The sequence below is a fragment of the Felis catus genome, chromosome B2, assembly GCF_018350175.1.
Source record: "Felis catus isolate Fca126 chromosome B2, F.catus_Fca126_mat1.0, whole genome shotgun sequence".
Lineage (NCBI taxonomy): Eukaryota > Metazoa > Chordata > Mammalia > Carnivora > Felidae > Felis > Felis catus.
The window spans coordinates 65353427-65380579 of NC_058372.1; the positions used below are offsets into that span (position 1 = coordinate 65353427).

At 37.3% G+C, this 27153-nt stretch overlaps 1 long non-coding RNA gene across 1 annotated transcript; it reads left to right on the top strand.

Moving 5' to 3' along the window:
• Positions 1 to 23: 23 nt before the first annotated feature.
• LOC123385430 lies at positions 24 to 18974 on the top strand. Its single transcript, XR_006597908.1, has 3 exons — positions 24 to 400; positions 7986 to 8061; positions 15766 to 18974. It is a non-coding gene; the product is annotated as an uncharacterized LOC123385430 (long non-coding RNA).
• The last annotated feature ends 8179 nt before the right edge of the window (positions 18975 to 27153 follow it).

The window sequence follows — 27153 nt, forward strand, 5'->3', positions numbered from 1 at the left end:
CAGTATCTGCCTGACTTCTCCCAGGTGCGGTGCAGGAGACCCGTCCCAACCACCCAACTCCCTTCCCCTGCACACACAGGTGATACCTGCCCTGGCGGTTACCCGTGGGGCACCACGGTGTGGTCCTTACTGCGCTTGGCTCACTGTCGCTCTAGGAACCCCGGCAGCAGGGCACATGGGGGTAGTGTGCCCCGGTTCGGCTGTGCAATCGGCCTGGGACGGTTCCAGGCGCCAGGCTGTGATAAGCACGGCCAAGTAAAGCACAGGGGGTCAGCAGCAGTGTCAGTTACTCAATCCATCTGGAAACAGCCATGAGAGAGTCAGCGGCTCACGTGAAGGCGGCTCACCTGAAAGCCGGCGTGGCGCACCTACTGCTGTTGCTGCTGCTTCAAGAACCCGAGTAAGTTTCTCCATCGATAAAAGATGTCCATTCATCCTCTTTTTGATTGTGAAGTGTTAGAGGATTGGGGAGCGATTATCAAGAAAGATTTGAGGTTGAAGTTCACTCTCCCAGCATCATGCTAAGCAGGAAATCCCTTTTCACAATCCTGTTAATTCTTCTTACCTCTTCTATTAACTAATGCTGGTTTGTTTATTTTGTTTTGTTTTAGTTTCTCTGAGTCTTAGTTTCTAAATCTGGGAAATCAAGGATATAGGGTTTTGGAGTGGTGGGGATTCAGAGCTGACATCCAAGAAAGAATTCTTGAAACATCTTTGGTGCAAAGAGGTGATTTTATTAAAGCATGGGGACAGGACCCGTGGGCAGAAAAAGCTTCACTGGCGTTATAAGAAGTGACTGCTTATATACTGTGGAGTTGGGGGAGGTAAAGTCGAGAGAAAGTTTCTGAAAGGGATTTCCATATGCTAAGGAAGACTCACAGATTACAGGAGGCCTAGCTTTTATCAAGCTAAGGTTGTTTTTCCCTCTGACAAAGCATTAACATTAAGCTAGTAGGGAGTTCCTGGAGATTGGGCTATTGAAAGATGGCCTTTTTCTTATAGTTTACTAAGATATTTGTGAACTGATGGAGACTCTGTCGGTTTAACCATTTGTTTTCTGTCCTTTGCTTTGTTCTTGGGCAGCCAGGAGTGCATGAGGAATGTCACACATAGCCCACCTGGGAGGGGTGGGATGGGAGGAGGAGTTGTTAGCTTGTGTTTTGCCCTCAGCTTGCCTTATGCCCCCTCATCAATAGTGCTTCTTCTAACTCCAAAAATCTTGTCACCTTATTAGTAAATCAGCAATTTTTCCTCTTTACAAACATCTTTAGAATTCCCTCATGAAAACTAATGAAGAATATGCTCTAAGATTGAGATTATCAATTCTCTAAGCCTCAGTTTTCACATAGAATGAGGTATTTTTTAGATTTCTTTAAGACAGATAACACTGTTATGCATGCGATAGATTCTTGCTGTCTTTTCTATTTAAGATTTTTTTTCCACTACAGATGAATTTGTATGTTTTCTGTTGTCATAAACCAAAAACTCCAGAACCTTAGTGCATTTCCTGGCTATAAGAAAGCTTAAAGCCAGATTCATTGTCCAAATGATGTAATATGCCAAATGCTGTGGCTGAGGAAAGCATCTATTTCCTTTCAGATATATTTTGTTCTCTATTATCCTCAAATGCCTTTACTTGGAGAATTTCAATTTGTAGGTGTGAGCAGAATGCAAGATATAAATTCAATTCACAGCACAATCTCCAATTCCATGCTGATGCATTTTCAAGTTCTTGGTTATAAATTAATCCACTCACCTCCCAGTCATTTGGCAGAAGCCATGAGTAAAAATTTATTCTCCTCTGTCAGCATCTCTGTCCAGGGATTAAGGAACTGTTTTGAGGGATTAGAGTATGAGAAGTTGGTCCCAGAGAGGCATCCTTGGGGCCAGAGTGGACAAGCTGTCCAGAGACCATAGCAGTTTATGCAAGAATTACTTGTTCACCTGTGCTCTAATGGAACTGTTTTGCATAGGTGGATCTGTAGGTTCCCTAAACCTGCATAATTTTCAATCTTCTATACCCCAGTGGGCATCACTAGTGCAGCATAAGTGTATCTGTTCTTATGCTGATAACTGTAGCTCCTTAGTTCCTTTCTATCTCAAGGTCCACGATTATGATTTTTTTCTCAAGTTAAAGCAGTCATGTACAAGGTTAATGGTGTGCTAAAGATGTGCAGTGCATAACCTATACAACTGTAAATAGCTGCCTTATGGAATGTTTCTTATAATCTGGCTCAGGAGAACTGTTGTTGGTTTCTACTTGTAGCTTTGATCAATCCAGCATTAATCCAACTAGTAAATGTTCAGCAATCTGTTTTTAACGAAGAAAACTCATGCCTTTCAGAAATCACACAATAGATGATATTCACTGAAAATAGTTACCACTTGTTTTTGAACTACCGATTTTTTTGTATCCAGTATGAACTCTGCAGCTAAAGCAGACAAAAAAAAAAAAGTGACTGATTTCTGAGAAACAAGAAAATAAATGCATTAGCTTAAGTAAACTCAAGAATATATTCAGTTTCATGCTTTTTAAAAATAGCTGTGTAAAATAAGCCTTATTAAGTATTTAAAAAGTAGAAATGGGTTTGAGTTTCATCTAGTGGACTTTAGTTTAGTTTAGACTTCAAGTTAAGTCATGAAAAACTCTCCAAGAAAGATACAGGGCTATCAGTCTGACTATTCCTCAAAAAGCAAATTAAATTAAAAAAAAAAAAAGTAAACTTTAATGTGCATTACCTCCGGGTCCCATATCAAGGGCTAAATTTATAAATAATGTTTGTTCAATCAGATTTTGAAAACACTTTGTTTCTATTTGCTGTGTTTCAGTTTTAGGAGAAAGGGACACATTATCAAGGAGATCAGATTGACACTTTTCAGTGTCACTTTTCAGAGGAGGTTCTGGGGTTAGTACACATTTAGTTTAATTTCTTACTACATCAGAAGATAAAGATGAATGAATGCTATTGAGAATAATCTAGTTTATGAGGGTCTCAAACATCCACAAACCATTTAACTGTCTCAATTTAACCATTCTTTTTCATGCAGGCATAAGAAAAGTGCATGATTTAGAATCTCAATAGTAAGAGAACAGAAACATTTTAACCTGACTCCTGAGCTACATAGTACTACTTCCAAGCTACTTCTCCTAGAAAATAAAAATCTCATGATGTTATGCGAATGTAGAAATGAGACCCACACCCCCTGATTGGAAACTAGTTTATGGAAAGCCTCAATGTGAAAGGCAGATCAGTTACCAGATTACTTCAGGGATTATTCAAGAATCTCAGAAGTTTTCCCCACATGCGGGTTTTGTAGTTTTCCCACACCTGAAGAATACCATCTCTATTCCTGGAGAGTTTCCCAGCATTGGCAAATACATCTGCTGTCTGACGAATTTTCCCTATCTACCTCTCAAACCAGCAGACTGGGTATACAAAGACCAGCATTCAGCATTCCACCTTACCTGAGTTTGTATCCTTACTCTGTTCCTTCATTCAACTTTGTCTTCAGAGCACTTACCACTGCCTGATGTTATTTTAACTATTTGTTTATTACCTGTCTTCCAAATGAGAATGCAAATTCTAGGAGAGCATGGAGTTTGGACAGTTTTGTCCTTTTTCATAACCCAAGCACTTAATGTAGTGCAAGGTACATAAAAGTCACTCAACAAATACTTTTTGAATAAATGAATAAATACATTTTGGCAAATGTATTTATTTGGACACTAGTGACTTGTCCCTTTTCCACTTTATTAGGTGTCTAGAAGAGAATGCTAGTTCAAGTGATTCCATTTTTATGGTACCCTGAGTTATTAAGTAAATTATAATGAACACTTAAAAGTTATTTTTACTATATAAAATACCTTCTTTTTATTATATAAAATACCTTTTATTTTATTATATAAAATAAAATATCTTAAGTGTTTGATAGTTCTTTGCTTTTGATTGCTTTTTCCCAGGTTATTTGTCTAGGCGCTAATTAAGAGATCTGAATCCTTACCATCAAAGTAAAAGTTCATATAAAGCAAGTATTTTATTTCACTAAAGTGTTTAGCAGGGATAGGCAATCCATCACCAAAAAAGGAGACTTTCAGCAAAGCTAGGCTGTGAGCGTTCAATGAAATATTTTTCCATAGGACACTAAACATTTTTGTAAAATGCAAATTTCTATTAAAAGTTAGTAAGATAAGAGGTCTGATTCTCATTTTGGCAAGTGTAAAAAACATCTTTTCCTTTGTTAAAGAGAAACAGGCCCTCCCTAATGGGCTTTGAGGTGACTTCCTCCGTTCTTGTATCTTTGTATTGCTTGATTTTAAAAACATAAACAAGCATTTACTGATTTAAAAAAAGGGGGGGGGGGGTAAAAAAAAAAAAAAGAAACAGGCCCCAATTGGTGTCACTTACATTAAGCACCTCCAAGACTTAGTACCCAACCTAATTGTGGTTTCTGCCTCCCTCTGGAGTGGAGTTTTAAGCAAATCAGTCTGGAATTTCCTGGTCAGCACTAGTGAGATAACCTGCCAGTTAAAACCTCCTGCCTTCCCTTAAGAGAAGGTAACCTTACTTGGAATAATCATATCTTTTGCTGATAACTGATATGCGAAACAAAGGCAAAAGAAAAAAATTAAATTTTCTTACAACTTGTAGCCCATTGACAAGTCTTTAATTTTTTTTTTTTTTTTTTTTTTTTGGGACAGAGAGAGACAGAGCATGAACGGGGGAGGGGCAGAGAGAGAGGGAGACACAGAAAGACAGAGCATGAACGGGGGAGGGGCAGAGAGAGAGGGAGACACAGAATCCGAAACAGGCTCCAGGCTCTGAGCCATCAGCCCAGAGCCTGACGCGGGGCTCGAACTCACGGACCACGAGATCGTGACCTGGCTGAAGTCGGACGCTTAACCGACTGCGCCACCCAGGCGCCCCGACAAGTCTTTGAAACAGGCAGAGTGACCTCCCTCTAGGAACTCAACTGCCTCAATGATGACACTTTGCTAAGGGCAAAAGGCAATCTTAGCTTAACATCATCCCAACCTCCAGGATCCTGTAAGTCTACTTTAATATATAAAAATTCCTTTGGAATCTTCCTTTGTCTCTACCCCCCAACTATATGTTGGCAATCATACTCCAAGCATATATCTGAAGGGTCTCATGACTGAGTTTTACTGAACAGTAATAAATGACCTTTTCCTAATAATAGCTAGCCTCCTCAGGGTCCTATAACCCTTGTATCCAAAATACCTTACAGGCTTGTGCTATCCCTACCCCTCTCCGAACTTGAAAGTATGTAATCAGCCACTTTTCATGACCCCAGTGAAGCTCTTTCTCCCCACGGATCCTGTATAAAACCACCTTTTTTGCACCAAAAACAGCTCAAGAATTCTTTGTTGGTAGTAGGCTCCAAACCCCAACATTTCCACGTCAGTAACCTTGTTTCACCACATTTCTGCCTATAGAATCTTTCTGCCTATAGTTCTTGAAGCTCTTTTTTACTTGCTAGATGGGATGCTGTGTAATTCATGAATTGCTTAATAAAACCAATTAGATCTTCAAATTTACTCAGATGAAGTTTTTTTAACACCTTAATAGATATTTATTTGGGGTAATGTTTAATTTTATAAAACTTTACTCACCATGAACTTAAAAAACAGTCTTGTAATGAAACAGAATAAGTATACCTAAGAGTACATAAAACATAAATTAGCAGCTTACTGAAAGATAAAATAAAAATCTTAGTAAACTATACTCAGGTAAAAAACAAAACAAAACATATATATATTAAATATTACTGACATCTCTCAGAAATTCCTTTCTGTCCTTTCCCTTCTCAGTAAGAACCAATATCCTATACTTTACTATAACCAATCCTTGATTTTTCTTTAAAGTTTTACTACCCAATCATATATCCCTAAACAGTGTAGTTTAATTTTGCCTGTTTTTGAACTTTTTGTACAATTCTTTTATATTCTTCGCTTAGCAATATTCCTTTATAATGCATTAATATTATTGTATAGAATTGAATCTATAATTTGTACGGTGGAACATATACAGTATTGTTGATGGATATTTGAATTGTTTCTAGTTTGGGTCTGTAACACAGTGCTGTATGGATATTCTTCAACAGGTGTCATAGTGTACATAAGCATGTGTTTCTTTAGGATGTATATCTGGGAGTAAAATTGCTGATCATGGACTATTAATATAATAAGTTTTAGTAGTTACCCTTAAACATGTGTCTAAAATTGTATCCATTTATACTTCTACCAGTAGTGAGAACATATTCCCATTTGCTCTACAGGATAACAGACTTTTAAAATTTTGCCGATATACTAGGTATATAATGGTATCTCATTGTGGTTTTTATTTGCATTTCTCTAATGGCTAATGAGGTTGAGCACCTTTTTATATGTCTTTTTAGACATTCAGATTTTTGTGAAGTGACTTTTGTCCATTGTCTTTGTTTTTAATTGATTGTGGACCAATGTATTCTAGATGTGCACCTAAAGACACCTGTGTGTGTTGCATATGGTTTTTCCCTCTCTGGGTTCCCTTTCAGTGGTGTCCTTTGATGAAAAGAAATTCCCAATTTTAATGAGTTGGTGGGGTAGGAAAAATAATGTTTTCCTCTACTCTTCTAGGTTCTTGGCTGAGATCCCCCTGCAATAAAAGATTAATAGAAGAAAAACAAAAACTTTAATAACCTGTATACCTCCTGTACACATGGGAGAGACCCAGGAAAACTGAGTAACTCTCCCAAATGCCCTAAACCCCCACCTTAAATAACACCTCCGACTAAAGACAAAAGGAGTGGGCAGAGGAGGCCAGTTATGGGAGGTTACAAAGAAAAGCACAGTAAACCGGGATAAGGTTTTATGCATATTTAAATCCTTACCTTCACCATTGATAAAGGGTTTCTAGAGATTAGAGTCATTGTTCTCTTCCTGGTACAGAGGGGAAGACAACCTTATAAATGGAAATTTCCCTTACAAGCATAAATGTCTTTTATAAAAGGGTAACTTTTACTTGTTTTTCAGAGCTTCTCCTGGGTCTGCAGGTTCATTAAAAATATGCAGCTTAAAATAATCCATATGGCAAAGAGGCATATTTTAGGGTGACAAATTTCTCCCCTTCTAGATTAAGTTTATCAGTATTTTTTTTTTAAGAGTGCTTCTGGTATCCTAATTAAGGAATTGTTCCCTAACTATCATGAAGATAGTGTTCTGTATTGTGTAAAAGCTTTATTGTTTTCATTTTCACATTTGTGGCTATGACATATCTATAATTTATTTTTGTGAATGATGTGAGGTAGAGGGTCCAGTTTTTCCCCCATATAAACCCAAGGGTCCCGAAAGGGAACAGTACAAGCTCCATAGTAAATCTGCCTCTGACTATACCTTTATAATAAGATTTAATAGCCATTAGAACCTCTTCTCCCAATTTGCAGTTCTTCTTCAGAGTGTTTGTGGTACTCTTGGCCTCTCCATTTCTATACAGATTTGAATTAAGCTTGTCTTGTTCCACAGAGATCCGTATACGGATTTGGACTGTGTAGGGATTTGTGTAGAGATTGCTTTGAATTTATAAATCAGTGTTGGAAGAGCTGACATCTTTACAAAATTAAGTTTCCTGATTTATGCACAGAGTATTTCTCCATTTATTTCAGTTTTAAAAATTATCTTGTTAAATGTGTATTAATTCCTACAAAGAAGTCGTATGCATCTCTTCTTAATTTTATTACTAGTCCTTAATATTTTATTGGTATAAACTATATATTTTATAAATTTCATTTTGTAATATTTATGGTTGTCATAGAGATATAACATTGTGTCATAGAGATATAACATGGTTACAAAGTTTAGTAACTTTGCTAAATTCTCTTAAAACTAACATTTTGTCTGTGGGCTCATTTGAATATTTTTTGTCAAAATTTGTGAAACATAACATTTCCTTACCAATTCTTATGTTTCTTTTCCTTGTTTACTGCAGTTGCTAAAACCATCACCGTACAGATGAATGGAGATGATGACAGTGGCATCCTTAGTTTCTGTGTCAAAATATACCAGTAAGTACAATGTTTCTTGTAGATTTGTTTTACAAATACAGTTCATCCTTTGAACAACAGAAGTTTGGATTGTATCGGTCCATTTATATGTGGGTTTTTTTTTTCAGTAAATATAGTACTATAAATTAATATTCTTTTATGATTTTCTTAATAGCATTTCCTTTTCTCTAGCTTACTTTATTGTAAGAATATGGTATGTAACACATAGAACATACAAAATATGTATTAATTCACTTTTTATGTTGTCATTAGGGCTTCTGGTCAACAGAAGGCTGTTGGTAGTAAAGTTTTGAGGGAGTTAAAAGTTATACACAGATTTTCAACTGCCCAGGGGGTCAGTGCCCCAACCCTGTATTGTTCAAGGGTTAACCGTCCTCTTTTCAACCTGAGGAACTTTTATTTTTTCTTAATTTTAAAGTTTTTAATTATGAATGAATGTTTAATTTTATCAAATGGATTTTCTGCAACTATTAAAATGATACTATAATTTCCCTCCTCTAATGTCTTAGTAATGGAAAATTCTATTGATAGGTTTTTGAATGTTAAACCAATATTGAGTTTCTGGAAGTTACTCAATTTAGTCGTACATATTACCCCTTTATAAATTGTTTATTAATAATAATTTACTAATTTATTAGTAATAAATCTGTTAACTTTCAAAGGATTTTTGCATGTATGTTCACTGGTGAGAAACGCTTCTATAATTTTGCATCCCTAGTTTTAGAATCAATGTTATATTATCCTCATAACATGATTTGGGGAGTCTACCCTTTCATTTTACTACTTTGAAAGAGTTTTGGTAATAATATTACAACCATTTGGGCTCAGTGTCTTTTTTGATAAGAATTTTTATTACTATTTATTTTAATATTTGTAGATAAATTCTTGAGGACTTTCTTTTCTTTCTTTCGGTTTCTTATGTCAGTTTTGGGAAGTTTTATCAGTTTGATTTTCTTTTAACAAAACCAACTTTTGGCTCTTTTGGTCTCCTCTGTTGTACAATTTGTTCTGTTGTATGAATTTCTGCTCTTACCTTTATTTTTTCTTTCTTTTACTTTCCTTTGGCTAATTTTCTTTCTATAACTTCTTGATATGGTTGCTTACTTCACCTATTTTCAACATTTCTTCTTTTCTAGTGATTGTGTTTTAAATAAAAATATTCTCTAGATAATGATTTAGCAGCAGTTATGAAATCATATTTTCTTTATCATTCAATTTGAAATACTGTCTAATTCATTAGGATTTTTTCTTTGAACCTATATATTATTTACATGATTATTTTTTATATTTCCAAACATATGGATATTTCCTAGTTTTATGGTGGGTTTTCTTTTTTTCCATGTTTATTTATTTTTGAGAGAGAGAAAAAGAGACAAAACCTAATCAGGGGAGGGACAGAGAGAGAAGGTTGGGGGGCAGGGGGACAGTGGGACACAGAATCTGAAGCAGGCTCCAGGCTTTGAGCTGTCAGCACAGAGCCCCATGTGGGGTTTAGACTCATGAGCCATGAGATCATGACCTGAGCTGAAGTCAGGTATTTAACCAACTGAGCTACCCAGGCGCATTGGTAGTTTTTCATTTTTAACATAATTGTCTTCTGATGCAAAAAACCATAGTCTCCAATATTTTAATCCTTTAAATATATTGAGCCATGCTTTATGGCCAGTATATGGTCAATTTTTAAAAATAATAGTATGTGCTTGAAAAGGCTGTGAATTCTGCAGTTAGTTGTATGAATTTTTTTTTTTAATTTTTTTTTTCAACGTTTATTTATTTTTGGGACAGAGAGAGACAGAGCATGAACGGGGGAGGGGCAGAGAGAGAGGGAGACACAGAATCGGAAACAGGCTCCAGGCTCTGAGCCATCAGCCCAGAGCCCGACGCGGGGCTCAAACTCCCGGACCGCGAGATCGTGACCTGGCTGAAGTCGGACGCTTAACCGACTGCGCCACCCAGGCGCCCCTGAATTTTTTTTTTTAAATGAAAGAACGATGTAGTCTTGCGCTGTTTAGTGCTAGCAGAGCAAGAAAACATGAGTTACCCAAATAGGATTAGAAATCTCTTTTGTTCTTCCTATCCTCTATATGTTCCTAGAATCTTTTAAAGCAGCTGTTGGTTAGATAGAAGAGGAAGAATCAGTTGTGTCTGCCTATGGGTTTTTCAACTTTGTTTATCTGAGAGGTTCACAGCAGTGTGGTTATGTCCAACTTTTGTTTGTTTTTCCCCACAAGTCAAGAGACAGCATATTTTTAGAATTTCAAATATCAGTAAATAATTAATACATCTGGGAAAGAAAAACTTGCTGTTAGTAACATACACCCACTAATCTATAATGAATAACTATAAATTCAATGCTGTTCCATAGAAGGAATCTCAGAGGGTAATATTTTAAATCATTACTTTTTAACCTGGGCATTCATTTTTAGCTTAACACTATTGCAAACAGAGTCAGTTTTACTTTTTACCTGTCTAGCATTCTAAAGAATCTTTTCAGTGAAAGTGATTTCATTTTGTATCAATAACATACCTAGAATACAATGATGTCAAAACAGTGGGGGTGCCATGTCCAAGAAAAGCAAATAAAATGGGATACCAACCCCCAAGTATTGAATTTCCAGTGAATTTATATTACTAGAAATTCATGAGATCAGTTCACATGACACTGATTGATGTCCAGATAGCACAGAATATAGTGATAGACCAAGTCTTCTTTTGAATCTTGTTTTAAGTTGTCCAAGTTCAGGTAGGAATCCCGGGAGGCCATGGCTCCATTTTTTATTAAGTTTTCTATTATTTTGAATGAAATGGCTAGAGCAAAAGCCACTGAGGATGGTGGTAATAATTGAGAAGTGGAAACAAAGAAGCTTAGTGGAGATGACTTCCTATCCCTTCCTTTGGTGGCTGTGGGACCTTGAACAAGGGACTTAACCTTTGTAGCCTTGGTTTTCTCATCTGTGAAATTAGAAAAATCATTCAAACATTATAAGGTTGCTGTTTAGAATCACATATGATTCTGTGTGACTATACAACATACACACATGTTAAGTGTATACGACGCTTTGAAGATTTGATTATTTCTATGATTATGAAATTAGTATTAGCTTCTGGAGGAAAAGAACCTGCAACATGAGAGAGGGACTTACCGGTATTAGGAGGCAAATGGATTGAGGCTTTTAAATGCAGCCAACTCTCTCCTTATGGCTATTTCCCAAAAGCAACAATTTCCATTTAAATCTTTGGAAATACAACAAGATAAAGTGCTTTTCAGATGACAAGGTCCACTCCAAGACACAAGTGGCTTTTACATAGAAAATAACTGGATAATGAAAACAATATCCAAAGCCTCCTGTCAGATACTGTCCTTTTCCACTGTGATTTATTTTACTTGAGGTACAGCCATCTCTGTGTCATTGTGTGGTCTGGTTCCTTTTAGATGTCCTTTCAGATAGAAAGGAAAATGATTTTTCAGGTTTTCTCAGACAGGAAAAACAAAATGCAACTAATTTATTTATGATTCTGTTTTGTTCAACTCAGTAAGTGTATTTTTCTTTTGAGCTTTGTTCCAGAAAAATAAAAATATGGTTCTCTTTACCAGAAGGATTTGAGAAGGGGGGACTTTCTGAATGCCATCAAATAATTCGTTGTGTTCCTTAGGGTAAGCCACCAAGTTGACATGCTGCCATAGAAAAATGGGTAGTAATGATTTGTTTGTTCTTTAACCAAAAAGACACAAAAAGACAAAGTTAATACAGTAATGATAGTAATGATACAGTAATAATATAATGTAGTAATAATACTAATTATAAATAGTTACTTCTAATAATAAATAGCTTATATTTATTGATCACTTCTTATAAGTCAGATACTCATCCAAGCACTTAATTAATAAATTAATGTTTTAATTCTCATTATAACCCTATATCAAAGCTTTTTGAATTATCCCCATTTTCAGATGAGGAAATGGAGGCACACAGAGGTTATAAATAACTTGCCTAAAGTCTCAGGACTAGTAACTGATGTATTTAAATTCAATCAACATGTTTCCAGAGCCCACGAAAAACCTTGTTGCTTTTCCAGTGAAATGACAGATGTTAAATTCTCATCCCCAACATCAAACATTTAGTGGGTCAGCAGAGATCAGTGTTGAAATGACTATTAAAGTTTGCTTGTTTGTTTGTTTTAAATAAAGTATGTCCCTCATGTCTTAGCTAAAGCTAAGTATATGATTACTTTTCTCTTGTGGCAAGAAAAACCTGGTTCTTTGTGAACATTATGACATATAGAGGGTATACTTCTCTTAGTCATTCTACAGTAACTTCACTGTGGTTCATCCTTTGAGTTCTAAGGCTTTATTTTGCATACTTTCTCATAAGCCTTTTTTTTTTTTTTCCTTCTGGAAATCTTGGTTCATACTGACTTGCCCACACCTCAGCATTCCACATCTACATGCTTAGAATATCTACAAAGCTAGTTGCATCTGTCCTTCATAATACTTTTGGAGCAACCTCCCCTCCCCAACAATACACATATTTCGCTTGAGGTTGTTTGACTTCATTTGAGCGCAAAGTGCAAAGAAGCCTACCAAGTCAGGGAAGAATTGAAATTGACACTACTTCACTTGAATTTCTCTTTCTGTTGCATCTCACATTCTGCTGTCAGAGTAATCTCCCTTGAGTATCAGGCAGTCAGCTTTATTGATTTCCATTTTCCTACCACAGAAAGTGAATGTATCACCTTTCTTCCCAGGCCTCCTTGACCGAAGCATGCCCTGATACCTAACCTTGCCCTTGCATCTCTAGTTGAGCTGGAACACTGCTTAACATGATTTTAGGCCACTTTTTCAGATGTTTTGTGCTGCTTGTTCATTTTTTTTTAATAAATGTTGCTGGAACACCTACTATATAGTGGGTATAGAGCAAGGCACTTACCAGGGATGACTTCCTTTGTCAGTATTTCTTACCTGTATTTCAAACTCCACTTACTCCATTTTTCCCATAAACAAGGCTTGGACTTTTCCAGGACTCATTATTCTTTATTAATTTAATTCTGTCCCCTCAATTAGGTAAGAACTAGCTGCTAACAGGCTTTAGACCTTTGTATTCTTCTAAAATGCTTAACATTGTGCTGAGTAAATTAGCAAAACTACTTGTTAATAGAGGAACTCCAATGAAATCCTTTGCCTTATTAGAATTTCAGTCCAATGAAGGTCTCCACCCTTTGCTTAGAAAGTGATGATGAGTTGTTAGGAAACTGATGAATTATTATTGCCATCTGTGCAGATGTAAGTGGGGAACATGGAGTTGCTTTTGCTTTTTAAAAAGAATGGTGTTGATATGTGTCTGAGGACAGCGGGGGTGGGATGCAAGGGGAAGGAAGGAACTTACTTTCATCTTATACAACCCCCTCCAAATCCCTTGGTTTTCTTCCTTGTATCTTTTTACCAGTACAGAACTTTTTTTGACATATCATGGTTTCCAGTTCTCTGCATTTTCTAAGCACACTTTTGAGTGTTCTTTCTTTTAGAGCTAGGAATTAACCCAGCTCTCTGACCCCTTGCCTTATACTATAAGATCATACTTTCTGAAATTCTTATTTTATGCTAGTCAGTCCTAGAACTGTACACACAATGTTTTCTTCATTTATTTTGTAACATCTCTAGCCATTTCCAACATATCATACTGTAAGTAATTTGGCTTACTCATTTAATCAAAGACCCACTTTGTTAATGTTACTTTGTAATTCAGTTCTCAATTCATCTTTTGCAGCACAATTGTTATGAATTTTCAATTTATTTTTATATCTATTTTTATAGCTGCCACTTCTACAATGTGGCAAGCTTTTTTTTCTTAACTTTTAAAAACATCATTTCCTAAAGAAAGCTGTTCTGAAATCTGGCTTTTTCAGCAAACTCAACACCCACACAATAAAGATAGAATGACAGAAGTTAGAGGTGGAAAAGATGCATGAGGTCACCTTGCCTATTTTTTTTAAGCAAATACAAAAATGTGTGCACAATAATGTTTGAACCTATATAACTTAGCATTTTAAGCTTAGAAAATATTGTTTACAGCCCCCATTATATTTTATCTTATCGATAGGTTTTGCTAATAAAACTATATGAGCTTTGCTATTCACATTTTTCTTCAAAATCAATTTGTATCTTTGTGATAGAATGTGAGTCTGATTGATTCTAAATTTATTTATCTTTTAAAGTATAATAATAATAACTTTTTTTTTTTTTTACCTTTTCCCTCCTGTTCTGAGGAGTAGCATTTTCCCTGTCTGTTGCAACAAATCATCTCAAAACCTTAATAATTTAAAGTAACAGCAGTCATTTGTCATTGTTTGGCAGGGAAACTGGCCTCAGCTAAGCAATTTTTGTCCATGGTCCCTTATGCAGCTGCAATCAGATGGTGTTGGCTGCTGGAGTCATCTTAGAGGTTTTTGTTTGTTTTTATTTTGTTTTTTTAAGAGAGAGCAGGAGTGTAAGTTGGGAAGGGGCAGAGGGAGAGAGAGACAGAGAGAGAGAGACAGAGAGAGAGAAACTTAAGCTCCGTGCCCAGCATGGAGCTGTACTTGGGGCTCAATGCAGGGAGCTCCATCTCACAAACCGTGAGATCATGACCTGAAGCGAAATCGAGTCAGACGCTTAACCAACTGAACCACCCAGGTGCCCTAACTGCTAGAGTCATCTTAAACACTTTCTCATACACATGGCTGTTGGCTGGAACCTCAGCTGGGGCTTCCAGCCAGAACACCTATAAGTGGCAACTTGATCCCAAGGCAAGTATCTCAACATAGATGTAAAGGCTATACTGCCCTATATGGCCTAGGCTCTGAAGTTGAAAAGCATCATTTCACCAAACAGTCACAAGGAAATGCCCAGGTATAGGTAGAGCAAGGTGGGCGATTGGTTGAAGGTGGGGAGTAGATCAGATGGGGAAATCAACCCACCTCTGGATGAAGAGAGTGGCAAAAACAGGTGGAATGAAAGACACTGTTACTGCCATCTTTGGGAAATAAATCTTCAATAAATAGTCATGTAGTATAAATAGTTATATAATCAACTACTGATTCTTTGCAAATGTATAGAGAATTAAAGTTTTCAGTTTAGATTCCAGTTTCAACCTCTTTATACACCAAGCTTTCATAGGTGCCACTGATAAATAGGTCTATAAATATGCACAGCTCTTCACTTTACTTATTTTTTCAGTGTTTCCATATCACTCCCTTTAAGAAAGGTGAAATCAGCAGAGAAGAAGAGAAAAGGGGCTTGGTAATTCATAATCTGCACACTCTATTCTATTTATGAGCTATTGGCTATAATCACATCTTCGATGAGTCCAGCTATTTCCCTATTCAATGTGTGACCTTGAGTGCCAGTTAACTTCCTGAAGTCATTGTGGTTAAATTGTCCTGAAGTTCTCTTTTAACTCTCATGTTCTGGAATTCTAACTCTTATATCTGCAGGTTTGAAACTCTATTTTCATCTGCTAAATAAACATCATTACCAGTATTACCAGATAATTATCCTAATGAATGTGCATATGTTTATTTTTCTATTTTGAACCCCATGGAAAACCATGAAACCCAATTCCTGTCACATGTTCCCTCTTCACAAATAAAATAAAAGGATTATGTTTCTACTTGGAGTGGAGTTTATCTAAATTATACATATTATTTTTCCTCTCCCTTTTATCCTAGAATAGTCCATGAAGCCTCAACAGCTTTCCCATGGAAACAGCAATACTCTTCAGACAACATATCCTTACTTGGCTTATTGATAACATTTTCTCTATCAAACATGAATCTGTGGTAACATGATAAAATGAAAAATCTGGATTCTGTCAGAAGCATGAAACTCATTAATGAAAGTAGTTATTAGTGTGTGGAACTTACACAGCACAGCAATAACCTTGTGGATTTATAGATAAACGTGAAACCTGAATCTTTGACACAGCCTCCAAAATTGTCTAAAGCAATGGCCAGCAGAGGTGGCAAAGCAGTGGTTAATACTAGTCTGTAATGTCACTCATCAATAATCTTTTATTAGTGGAGTCACTTTGAATAAAATCTTTGGTTAGGTACAGATAAGATCTTCTTTCTCTATCAATTACAACTTTCAGCGTTTAATTCACACTTTACTGTATCTCCTAAAAGTATTTCTATATACTTCCACAACCAAGTTTTTACCCTGTCTTGCTGTTAGCAAGATGATTTTTCTCCCACAATTTTCTCTCCCATTTTGACCTTGAAATCAACACGTTCTTCTCCCATCTTTTATACATAAACTGTTCCCTCTAACAATTTTTTTTCTGTTTATACTCCTGTCTAAATACAAATTACAGTCATAGATCAAATCCTCTGTGAATGCCTCTGCTTGTATTCATGGCTCTACTTACAAGCACGTGTACTAACACATAACTAGACATTGGGGAAATCTTATTTATCTTCCCTACCTTTATTCATTGTATTTTATTCGTTCTAACATCAGTCTTGACTGTGCCTTCAAATTGATTTGTGGGAGCCAAGCCAAGAGTAGTGAGGAGCTCTTCAGCTCTGGGTCTTTGCAAGCTGCAGGTCCTGGCCAAGGGCACTGCAGGAGTGCAACAAGAAGACAATGAGAATACAGGCTGTGAAGTCTCTCCTCCTTTGAACCATCATGACTCATGCTCCTGAGGGAGAAAGTCAAGGATTTGTTGGCATTTCTCTCCATCTCTCATGTGCCAACACTCCATGTAAGCACAACATTTCTAAAGTCAGCTTGAGACTAAGGGGACAGAAGTGACCCACATTGAAAATGCCACTGTGCTCATCACAGCCTGTCATCCAAATTAGCATTTGGAAAGTGGCCGGACCCAACACCCAATCAGTGAATCCTGTTTACTTAATGATCTCATCCAGAAATATCTGGCTACTGAAGGGAGAAGGAACATAGCTGCTCTGAGATTAGCAACGTGCCCCATGCTATGTAGGGAGGCAGCCCACCAATGCGGGCAGACCCTATAGAGTCCTCCTGAGGAAGGTAATTTAGACACCTTGATCCATCACTGCAGGCTTGAAGCTGCTTTTTTCCTTTCCTGGAAAAAAAAATACTATTAAGCAGCCTGTTAGGAAAAATATAGTTTCCTTTCTTCTTACTTGCCCCTTAAAGCAAAAATGCAATTTTCATCATATAGAAAAAAACAGACTGAAAATTCATAAAAATCAGCATTGCTTTTACGCTTCTTTTCTGTCTTCCTCCAAAACCAGTCTTTTTTTAAGTGGCCAGTGAGAATACATAAATGTAACTGGATTAAAAATTTGCTTTTAATATGTGAAGAGAATACTTATAATGTGAAAATATTCTAGAAAAAAATTTCCCTAAGAAGCGTAATTAAAATCAAGGAAAGAAAATTAGAGGAAAGATATTGATAGCCTACGTGGACTCTGATTAAAATTAAAATCGAAAGCATATTGAAATAGACTAATATGTCTGGCTGATAGATCTCTTTTTCTTTATTTCTCTGCACAGTAGCAGAGAAATGGAGGTGAAAGGCATTTAGGAGCCTTGAGAATTAGCTGTATTTCTTAACTATCTCTTTTCATATAAAACAAAATTCTATATGCCTACATATTTGTCTTGGGGTGTGTAGGTGCATGTGTGCGTGTGCATGTGTGTATGCCTGTAAATTAACATATAGAATAGAATTTTAAAATAATTGTAATGGAATGAAATTCTAATGTATCTAATGTGACCAAAATTTCAAAAAACAAATATGGTGTTGAAGGTGGGGAACTAGGCTGTTGGTGTTGTCTCGTTGGCAACTCTGGGGTGTTTCTGTGGTGGAATGTTAAACTGCACCGCCCCCCAGTCTACCCTACACTGTGAGCTAAATGAATGCCTCATTCCTCAAACTCCAGATCTGGACTTGAGGTAGCAGATAAGAGGTAGCTTCCGGTTTGGGAGTATCATGAATAAAACTACTAAAAACATTTGTATTCTTGTTTTCATGTAAATATACATTTTCATTTCTCTGGGATAAATGCCCCGAGAGAGCAACTATTGGGTCATACAGTAGTTATACATGTATTTTTATAAGAAACTGCCAGTTTTCCAGAGTGGCTGTACCACTTTACATGCTTATCGACAATGTATGAGTCATCCAGTTTCTCCTCATCCTCACCAGCATTTCTTAAACTAAGTACTTTTTATTTTAGTACTATTTATTTATTTATTCATTTATTCATTTATTTATTTTAGTACTATTTATTTTATTTTTTATTTTTATTGTTGCCAGGCACACACTCACTCACAGACTTAAGTATACCCACAAACCAGTTGTGTTCGTGGGTAGTACGGGGAGGAGAATATACACTCACATATCATAAGTGGCCGCCACAGCACTTCTTTTCCTAGCTCTAAGAACATTTTGTGTAAACTTGAAGACTTAAGTGGTTAAGTAGGTACAATGTTTACTTTTAAAATATCAAAATTACCAAAGTTTGTGTCCTTGACTGGGCCTGCGTATTTCTGTTTAGCCAGAAAACAGTGCATTATGGATGTCTCAAGAGGGTGTGTTAGGATGATGGATGAAGAGTTTCTTTTTTTTTTTTAAGTTTATTTATTTATTATTTTGAGAGAGTGAGAGAGAGTGCAAGCGAGGAAGGGGTGGAGAGAGGGAGAGATAGAATCCCAAGCAGACTCTGCATTGTTAGTGCAAAGCCTGACACAGGGATCAAACTCACTTAAGTGAGATCGTGACCCAAGCAGAGATCAAGAGTGGACACTCAGCTGACTGAGTTTGTTATGTGAGGCAATTACACCAGAATAACAATTCTGGTCATCCAGAATTCAAGTCAACATTGATAAACTTTTATTAAATAAAACTTATTGAGGCAACTGGGTGGCTCAGTTGGTTGAGCATTGGACTTCAGGTCATGATCTCAGGGTCAAACCCTGCATCAGACCTGTGCTGACAGCTCAGAGCCTGGAGCCTGCTTCGGATTCTGTGTCTCCCTCTCGCTCTGTCCCTCGTCTCTTCCCTCCCTGCCCACTTGTGCTCTCTCTCTCTCAAATATAAATAAACATTAAACAAAAATAAAAACAAACTTATTAAATAACTGTATATTCTGGCCTTTGTCTACAAAATGATGTCATATCAGTTTTTAAGATCCACATGCCCTCTTGTGATGTCAGTATGTCATCCTTTTCAGAGGGTTTAACAGTTAATTGTTAGAGTCTCCAAAAGGAGATGAAACTGGCGTGAAACTGGCAACTAGTCTGTCAGCTGCAGCCCATGTTCCATGTTTTCCATCTTGTTCTTTAGCTCCAGCTCCCACTTGTCCATTATCATTGGCCATGAATCTCTATGGAGATCCACAGACATTGTTGACTATGCCCATTGTGAGAACATATAAATATCAAAGTTGTGTCTCTCGGAGTTTCCAAAGCTTCCAGTCTTTGGTTCTCAGAGTAGTCTGGGTTTTGGAAAGAGTGTGGAGAATAATGTGCTCTTCCATTGTCTCTTTCCCATTAACTCAGAGTTAGCTTATATAGATCCCTCAAAAACCATTTTTCTCTGATCCCATTCTTTTCCCTCTAATTAAAATGTTTTTCTTCTCAGAGCTACAAAATCTCTTCAATCTCCATTTTAGTATGGGTTTTCCCTTACTTATGCATAAACAAAACAAAACAATACGACCCCTTCCACACCAAATTTTTTTTTTAATTTCAATATTTTACCTAAAATAAAGCATCTGAAGCAAAAGAGATTTCCAGTCTTTAGTTCTTATACATAGAAAATAACTGGAAGTTTTGAAATTATAAGTTTTTGTTTTTATTTTGTTTTCATTTTGTACCACCCCCCCCAATAAAATTCTTGGCTTAATTAAAACTGCTTATAAGACGTATACTTATGTCCTCAGCAGTCTCTGATAACACATGGTCTTTTTTTAAAAAAATTTTTTTTTTTAATTTTTTTTTTCAACGTTTATTTTTGGGACAGAGAGAGACAGAGCACGAACGGGGGAGGGGCAGAGAGAGAGGGAGACACAGAATCGGAAACAGGCTCCAGGCTCTGAGCCATCAGCCCAGAGCCCGACGCGGGGCTCGAACTCACAGACCACGAGATCGTGACCTGGCTGAAGTCGGACGCTTAACCGACTGCGCCACCCAGGCGCCCCCCCAAAAAAATTTTTTAATGTTTACTTATTTTTGAGAGAGAGAGACAGAGAGCAAGTGGGGGGAGGAATAGAGAGACACACAGAATCTGAAGCAGGCTCCAGACTCCAAGCTGTCAGCAGAGAGCCTGATGCCAAGCTCGAACTCATGAACCGCGAGATCATGACCTGAGCCAAAGTCAGATACTTAACCCACTGAGCCACCCAGGCACCGCATGATAATACATTGTTTTAATGAAGACCTAAATCATGTAATGATGACAGCAGATTCTTAAATGATGCATCCTTGCAAAGCCCTACTCTAGAAATCATGATTCCTTTGTTCTTATGTATGTAAAACACCATACCAGATGCTTTAGAACATGCCAAGATACCTATCCTCCATGGCTTATAGCCTGGAAGAAAAAGGATCGATCAATTGATCTATGTATCTACCTATCTTATGTGAAAAATTTATTTCCAAGATAGTATGGGAATAACCATGATTATCTAAGGGAAGAAGAGTATATCTTTGGTTTGAGTTTTTAAGAATTCTTGGAAGAGTAGAGATTTGACTTAGGCGTTGAGAGAGAAATGATACATCGATAGGCAGCTGTGAAGGAGAATGTCATTGCCCGCAGCCCTGAAGTAACCACCTGGACAAAAGTATGGATGCATTGAGATGTCAAAGGATGGTGAAGAAGGAATATTGTGAAAATTGAAGGTGGTAAACTGAAATAATCAGATTATTGAGACATTTGAGCAGCTGGCTAAATGTTTGAACTTAATTCTCACTTAAGTGAATGGCTCTTGGATTTTTGAGGCAGAGGAAAAGTATGATCAGATTTGGGCTTTAAGGAAAATATAAAACCTGTCAACTTAAAAAGTAATAGATAACCTTAAAATAGAGAAAATGAGAGAGGAGAAATATATAAGGGTTTATTGTAGTGTTAAATGCAAGCGATACATACCAAAGACACACAGACTATTGAGATTGCCAGATGACATCAACAATAATGACACTAACAGGAATTGTGTACTTGTCTCTGCTTAGCTCAGGATCAAATACCAATTTTTTGCTTCTTGGGAAAAAAAACAAAGATGAATATTTTATTGAATTATATTAAGTTAAATGAACCCCATCCAGAAACAAACTGCCTTGCTTTAAGGAGTCTGTTTCCTCTAAATGGTCTCATTGTTTATATAATAACAATAGTGGGGAACCTGGGTGGCTCAGTCAGTTGAGCGCCCAACTTTGGCTCAGGTCGTGATCTTGTGGTTTGTGAGTTTGAGCCCCACATTGGGCTCGCTACTGTTAGTGTGGATCCCACTTTGGATCCTCTGTCCCCCTCTTTCCTCTCTCTGTCCCTCCCCCCACTCACACTCTCTCTCTTTCTCAAAAGAAATTATAATATTAATAATAACAACAACAACAATCATGAATTGTGGTTGTAAGATTCAGTATGGATTTGTCTTTAGGTGCTATCATCTTGAACTGTATTGCAGCAGTCTAAAAATGTTTTCAAAATTGTTGTCCCTTGGAATCTAGAAATAGGCCTGTTGGCCATGAACTATGAGACTAGCTGAAAAAATAGCAAATGAAATGCACATTATTATTCATAGGAACAATTAGGCTAGTCATGCTATAATCAAGCTATCAATCTTACATTGAGCTGTTTGCTGTCCCTGATGGCTTCATTATACAGCTAAGTCAGGAGGAGGATACTGCCAGTAAAATGAAGAATCCCTTCCACTAAAAACAAAAGCACTAGAGGTGGGGATACAGGAAGGTAGAAGTAGCTGATGTATTTATAGGGAAAGTTTTACCTTCTTACTGAATTATCAGGGCTGTACATAACTTCAGAAAGTTTAATTCCAAAATCTCATCACCATTATCTCTTTACTGGTTATAATCCATAAATGTTGCTTGATAATTTATTCAAGCAATGTACACCAGGCATTCATATAGCTCAAGAGGTTGAAAAATTAAACGTAGTTTCTTGATATTTTGCTATTAATCCACAGGGTTTAATTGCTGTTCTTACAGCTTTTTCGTAGGAAGTAAGTACTTTCTCCATAGAGTTACGATGCCGTATCACTAATGTGTGTGTGGAGCACAGGCTTTCTCTAATTAAAAAAAGGAAGGAAGGAAGGAAGGAAGGAAGGAAGGAAGGAAGGAAGGAGAGAGAGAGAGAGAGAGAGAGAGAGAGAGAGAGAGAGAGAGAGAGAGAGAAAGAAAAAGAAAAAGAAGAAAAAGAAAAAGAAAAAACTCATTTATAGCAGAGGTCAGGAAACTGCAACCCCTGGACCAAATTTGGCCTGCCGCTTGTTTATGAAAGGCCTACAAGCTAAGATTGGTTTTTACATTTTTACAATGGCTGGTTAAAAAATCAAAAGAAGAATAGTATTTTATGACATGTGAAAATAAAATGAAATTCAAGTTTCAGTATCCATAAATAGTATTACGGGAATAAATCATGCCCATTCATTTATGTGGCTGCTTTTAAGCTACAGTGGCAGAGTCAGGTAGTGGGAACAGAGACCCTGTGACCCACAAAAGCAGAAATATTTACTATCTGTCCCTTTACAGAAAATGTTAGCCAAACTCTGGTTTATAGCATTCCCGGAACAAGGAATCATATAAGAAGTTAAGAGTCACTTTGTTTTTGTTTTTTAAGCCAAGAAGTTTTTAAAAAATTATAGCTATCTAGTAAGAAAGCAAAAGTTTTCTTTACAAGGTTTCGGTTTGTGTGACAGAAATGCCAGAATTCTTACTCTGGTGCCTAAAAGAATGTGATTTTGAACCATGTGGAAAAATAAGGGTGAGCCAGTAAAATAATACATGAAAGGACATAGTGTAGGCCTGAACTCCCTGCAAGGCTTGAGAAAATATAGAGAGTTATGGAACGTGTGCCTGTTTGCATTTCTTTCTGTCAGGCATGTAAAACTGAACTATTTATAGTGAGTCAGGCAATGGCTACATGCACTTCAGCTAGAGAACTACCTTAGAAAATAACAGGAACAGTTTTCTGGATGAAGGGGGAGAAGAAAAGCCTCCCTTAAATAAACCAGGATTTTAAAAAGTCAAAGAAAAAGAAGGATGTGGTACATACTTGAAAACATGAGAGGGCATGGCTGCTACTCTGACTTGAAAACTCTGCTTTCACCAACTCTGAGGACTTCACGGTCCCTCTACCGTGCAACTGGCACAGCCACGGGTTCAGCCCTCTAAACTAGTAGCTTAAACCCATTCCAACACACACAGCTCCTGTTTCCAGTGCCCCCCATGTAAAACAGAAGAGGAGAAATAAATAATCTTTGGAGGTGTCTGTTTTTATTCTCTGTTCCCTACAGATCAAGAAAACAGAACCCGTCTCAGTGGTTTTCAGGCTTCCATGGCAGCTTGTGGTGTTTAGTGGCACCACAGCACAAATCAAAGGAGCAGGTCAAACTGCCGCTGCTATGGAAAGAGACGCAGAGCTCAGAGGGAGCCATTTACAGTCCTCTAACGTGATGCAGAGCCTCGCTTGGGCTTCTAGAGCTCTGAAGACGTACCAGTTTGAGCATATTTCAGTGTACATCACTAGGATTCATCTGTTGCTTGTAAATAAAAGGACGAGCTCTGTGTTTCAGGCCTGAAGCCCCCAGATGTCTGAACAACACCACTGTGCAGTGCAGCTGATATTACAGAACCAGAACATGACACTTTCAGGGACAACTGTTGCTTCAGGGCCAGCATCCTACTGCTTTATTGGCATAGCTTTTGGCTGTTTCGCTAGCTTAGCTGTGTGGCCTTATCTGGTTTTGATTTGATTGCCCTAATTTATTCCTCGGTTCATTGAATTTGAGCAGCTGCTCCTAGATTCACTCAACCTTTTCTTGCTATCATCCATCCTTGCATACAGCTCCTTATCCCTAAGTATTGAAAAACGGAGAAGCATTTTCCTTTGCTAAAACAAGTAAATTGTTCCTAACTAACTGGGTGGGTTTAGTCTGATAGATCTGATTCTCACATCTATACTTTCTCTGAGATGATTCTATGATTGTTCTGAGATCTTGCTATAGATTTTGCCCCCGTTTCCAGTAATCGGACAGACAACATACTATAATTTAGCAATTTGGTTTTAGCTGTTGGTTAACTTTTCTCCAGGTGTGATCCTGGAGTCTTCATTTCTGATTCAGATGCTTGGTTTACAGCCTTCATGTAAATTCAGAATTTCATTGTGTGAATCAGTAATATTTTAAGCGATGTTAGAAAATTGACAGTCATCCTGTAAAATGCAATGAAGACAAGAAAGAAAGCAATAACGGAAGATGAAATAAGTGTTAGAAGTTGGCAATCAACAAAAATCGGTATCTGTATCTAACAGTTTGTATCTAATACTTGCAAAAGTAAAGTCTTAAGTCCAATGATAGAGAGGAAGATTCTATTAAGAGCATTGTATGAAAGGTAAAAAGTACAGAGTGTTAGGTATATCAATTTTATTTTAGAAACATTATACATATAGAGTAGAGATTAATAAAAAAAAAACTACCCCTTGTTCTATTACATTCTAAACTCTAAAATCACACTTAATCTAGGGGCGCCTGGGTGGCTCAGTCGGTTAAACGGCTGACTTCGGCTCAGGTCATGATCTCACAGTTTGTGAGTTCAGGCTCTGTGCTGACAGACTCTGGGTCTCCCTCTCTCTGCTGCAGATTCTGTGAGTGCTGCTTCAGATTCTATGTCTCTCTCTCTCTCTGTGCCCCTCCCCAACTTGTGCTCAAAAATAAACATAAAATAAAATAAAGTCACAATCTGGACTCCTCCATTTTAGCAAAATGTACAATACTGTGTTGATGGCTAACAATTCAATCACTCCCTTGTGGAAAGAGGAGATACAAGATACTCAAAAAGAGTTATTACAAAATCTCTTCAACTATTCAGTGGAAAATGCAAGTGGCAACTGTTCCAACAAATATAAAAGCACTTATTATAATGCATGTAAAACAGGCCTTTAAAATTATGATCCCTGGGGCGCCTGGGTGGCGCAATCGGTTAAGCGTCCGACTTCAGCCAGGTCACGATCTCGTGGTCCATGAGTTCGAGCCCTGCGTCGGGCTCTGGGCTGATGGCTCAGAGCCTGGAGCCTGTTTCCGATTCTGTGTCTCCCTCTCTCTCTGCCCCTCGCCCGTTCATGTTCTGTCTCTCTCTGTCCCAAAAATAAATAAACGTTGAAAAAAAAATTTTAAATTATCCCTAATTTGTTATAAGCAAGGGCACACAGCATTTGGAATAAATAGTCCTGGGTGATTAGGACAAGTCATTTCAATTTACCAAATCTTAGTTTCTTTCCTATAAAATTGGGGATGGAAAAAAAAAATAAAAGTAAGCACACACACACACACACACACACACACACACACACACACACACAGTGGGGATGGGAATACTGGCCCCCCAGAGTCTGAAGAAATGAGATAAGTATGTGCAGAGTATTTACATAAAATCGATTTGTAAGTTGGGAAGCAACTACGTGAAAGTGATTTTGATTCAATAAACTTTCTGTCTGATGCCAGTAATAGTGATATTGGTAGTAATTGTTGTTTCTGGAGCACCTGGTAATATTAAGTCTTCTGCAAAGAGGTTATATTATACTTTCTCTACCCTATATGACGACCCTGAAAAGTTAGATACTGTTATTACTCCTCTGACTACAGGATACACTTCGTGGGAGCTTAGTTCCTAATTATATGTACACAGCTTCTTTGCCAGCTATTTTGTAGATAAAGGCCTAAATACCGGACTGTCTTATTTATCCTTTAAAAACTGGCTTCAGCTGCACCCACGTCCTCACACTGGGCCTAGGACCCATCCTCTTTGCTTCAGTGGCAGTTCTTCCCTTCTCTGAGAGTTTAGACAATATCACAAATAAACAATGTAAGATACATAAGGACTTTTAGGGAAGAGGAGGAAAGAGGAATTCTTCTGATTTTACATATATGACCCGAAAAAGCAGTGATTTGGAAGGAAGAGCTCAAAGATAAAATTAAAACTGTGGGTCTGGGGCTGAAAGATGTTAACGATGCTATTGGTTAAGGGGGTGGGGGAGGGAATTCTGTTCCTTTAAAAATTTATTTCTTCTGGGTTTTCTTATTTGTTTTAGAACTGTGAGAGCAAGTGCTTCCCTCCATGAACTGCAGATTTAATTCTGTAATTTTCTAGGCGAAAGAGACATCTTGATGAATGACAGTAAAGGGATTTAGTGGAAAGAACAGGAGGCAGTAAAATATCGCCTGCCGCGGTGCCAAGGTGGAGTTGAGGACACGGTTCCCAGGCCTTGCTTTTGCTCAGTCTCCGATTTGATGCTGCCCCAGGGCTGTGCCCACCTGAGTACCCACCTCATGCAGGCTCTGTTATGGAATGATGCCAAAGCATATTGTGCTTTAGATTATAAAACTCCTGTGTTTTGGGATATTTTTACAAAGAATAATAAATTGTCAGTTCTCAAAGAGACACACTGAGATGTGTGGGAAATGGTAAATCTGTGAATGAGAAAAAGAATCTCAAACAGGTGCTCATATTTCCACACTGATAAATTACAGAGAAATGTCTCTGGCACAGTTCTGCTAAGCCTGAATATTGCTCTGAATGGTTGTCTAGCCATCACTAAGCAAGCAGGGCTTGTTATGACCTTCATGGCCCTTAGCCACTTTTGGCTTTGTGGGCCCCTTCCTCCATAAAAGTCATAATCAAAAATTTTTAAATATTTATTAAAGATTATATTTTAAAGGTATTCATATAAAGATGAATATATTTATATTGTATATTGAAACATTTTATTTGACCTAAAAGTTCATTTTTCCTTCTAATTTTAATTTAAATGAAGATATTTTATGAGCCCTTAACCATATAGATGAGCCCTGGACATGTGCCTGCTGTGCATAACAGGTAAGCCAGTCTTGATATAA